Source organism: Mastomys coucha, unplaced genomic scaffold (genome assembly GCF_008632895.1).
Source record: "Mastomys coucha isolate ucsf_1 unplaced genomic scaffold, UCSF_Mcou_1 pScaffold16, whole genome shotgun sequence".
NCBI classification, from domain to species: Eukaryota; Metazoa; Chordata; class Mammalia; order Rodentia; family Muridae; genus Mastomys; species Mastomys coucha.
This window is the reverse complement of record NW_022196898.1, coordinates 46,972,277-46,974,934: the sequence shown is the minus strand read 5'-3', so window position 1 is coordinate 46,974,934 and position 2,658 is coordinate 46,972,277. Positions and strand designations below refer to the sequence as shown.

At 43.7% G+C, this 2,658-nt stretch overlaps 1 long non-coding RNA gene across 1 annotated transcript; it reads left to right on the top strand.

Moving 5' to 3' along the window:
- Nucleotides 1-511: 511 nt before the first annotated feature.
- LOC116094202 lies at nt 512-1,280 on the top strand. The gene is made up of 2 exons (XR_004119993.1): nt 512-648; nt 1,082-1,280. It is a non-coding gene; the product is annotated as an uncharacterized LOC116094202 (long non-coding RNA).
- The last annotated feature ends 1,378 nt before the right edge of the window (nt 1,281-2,658 follow it).

The window sequence follows — 2,658 nt, the reverse complement described above, 5'->3', positions numbered from 1 at the left end:
TGGCTTGGATTGGAAACATGAAAGAGGGGAGAAGAGAGAGAACCAAGTCCAGATTTGTGATGATCAGACCACAGGCATGTACTTAGAAGTTGGAGCTCTGTGGACTCTGGGGAGGTGGAATCCTGGCTGCAGGTCTGACTGGCATCCCCATTGCTGCCTCCTCCCTCTTTCAGGGGCAGTGGGGAAGGAGGCCGGATTGCTAAGAATAGCCATGGACTCTGAGACTTGCTCTTTTCAAAGAATCAATGGAATTAGAAATGAGATATTAACTTTAATCAGTCACAGATGTTTAGGCTCTTAGCTTCTAAGAAAAGAATTTCTGAGTAGTTTTCTTCACCCGATAGAGAAACTCAACTACACAGAAGGATCTAAACCTTTGAACAAACTCTACTACGAGATATGGAGGAGGACCTACACCTGCAGACAAACTCAACTATATGATAAGGAGGAGAGTCTACACCCATGGACAAACTCAACTGCATACCACACCATGGGTGGGGCAAGGATACTCTTCAGTCCTCTGGAGGATGCCAAATAAAAGCCTTCCTTGATGACCTGTCACTTTCCTAGCCTGACTTGAGTGGCTAGACTTCTGGTTAAGCATCCCATGTTGGCCTTTCATGGCACGTAGAAGATTTCAGTGCCCAGGTAGGTGAGGACTGAGCTGTGACTGGGAGGTCTGAGGAAAGGTGGGAGGAAAGGCCAGCCCATCTTTTCTCAAGTCCTTACAATTTAGAAATAAGATGATTGAGAAATTCAGCAAATGGTGAGGGAATGATTTGATTTTGCTATACTTTATATTTTATGCAACTATAAATCTATCAGTAAAATGAGACAATAGTCCAATGAATCTCATGTGTCCTTCACATTGATTCACTCACTATTGATTAGTAAGTGTGAACTAAGCATGTGGGTCAGCTGTCATCTACATCAAAATCATGTTCAGACCCCTGCGCTTGGGCTTCAGGGTGATGCTGCTGGGCTTTGGGGCAGTTTTCCAGTTACCTTTGTGTGCTTATTCCTCCAGACTGTCCTCTGTGAACCTCACATCAGGCCAGGTGTGTATTAATTTGTCCCTTAGTGTTCTAGGTCGCCAGCTCCATAGCTCCAGCAAGCACTGGCAACCATGACCTTTCCTTAGAGCCTGCTTTGCAACCAGAGAACATAAAGAAGGAAAACCGACCCCCTTTTCTCTTCTGAGAAGAATGCTCTCTGCTACTATCTGTGACCTCTATTCAAGCTCAACAGACCTGTGGTGAAAATAAAATTTTATGTTAAGATTCTTGCCAGCACTTTTATACTTCAGAATAATTTATGATTCACATTGAAATTCGGTTTTTATAGCTCTGGAATTGCGTAAACTAGCAATGTCCTCTATGAATTATTTGTGTATAAGTAATGAGTGTGAATACATGCACACATACAAAACACTAGAGAGCCTTTCACGAGTCGAGTCAGTGATTCAGTATTCTAAAGAGAGCAAGGGACAAAGGTAAATTGCTGGTGAGATGTTAACTCCAAGTTCTAATCTATAGTCTATACCTCACGCTCTGTGTGCTGTCAGTTAAAACAAAAGGCATTAAGTAAACAAGGTTGAAGGAGACAGGAGAACAGAGGTTGGTTTTGGTGGGAGGCAATCAGTAGATGGGGGGAGGTCTGAATCCTAACATTCTAGTCAAGCATGTGTGAGATTGTAGTCCCCATCTCTACATGCCCCTTCAGTTTGCAGAGTGTCTCTCAGATCCAGTTGCTCTTCCCACAGCATACACAAGGTTTGGCACAGTACAACTGCTGTGTGACTGCTCATAATATTGTCAGTCCTCAGTTCCACTGGGGGTGGTACTGACCAGCCAAGGCTCAAAGAGATCTGGGAGTGTGATCTTCCCATGAAGATAACATTTTATTTCCAATGTGACTTCTGCTGTTCATATCCACCATGCTGAACAGCTTTGGGGACAGGCTTCAACATGAAGGGAAACTCCAATGTTGGGCACCTGGCAGTCCTGGCACTGTGCTGGACACTTGAGATACTCCATGGGCCTGTAAGCACAGCCTTCTAGGGCTAACAGATGAGACTTTGTAGTCATGATAGTCCTTCCACTGTTCACAGATGCTGATCCTTGATAGAGAAGCCTAGGAACCATTCTCCTTTAGGGACAGGGTTTCTCTTCTCCTTCCTCAGTCCCTTTCTAGTTCACATTCTTAATCTTGTTATATAAGTAATAACCAACATGGAGAACATTTGGGAGCTGAAAGTTGAAGACATTCCATTTAATGAGGCTCTATCAGGAGGCCTTAGAGTTATGGCTCTTGCAGAAATGTAGGATAAATATGATATTTTGGGCACACACTTTTTCAATTATGGGCAGCTCAAAGCCACTATTGCTCCTCATCCATCTCAATCTGCGGGGCCAGTGGGGAGGCTGCTCCTGAACATCTTTGCACACTTAATCTCAAACCTTATTCATGCAGCTTCTAAATTTTAAAAAAATTAATCAAATCTAAACCCCGCAAAGTACACACTCTGATTTATATGAGTCTTGGCAAACGGGCACATGGAATAAAAACCTTCTTAGTTGGATGTGACAGTGTTGGAGGAATTGAAGGCTGGGGAGTCACAACGGGGCACCTGTTTTGATGAGCAGCAGCAGTTCTTGT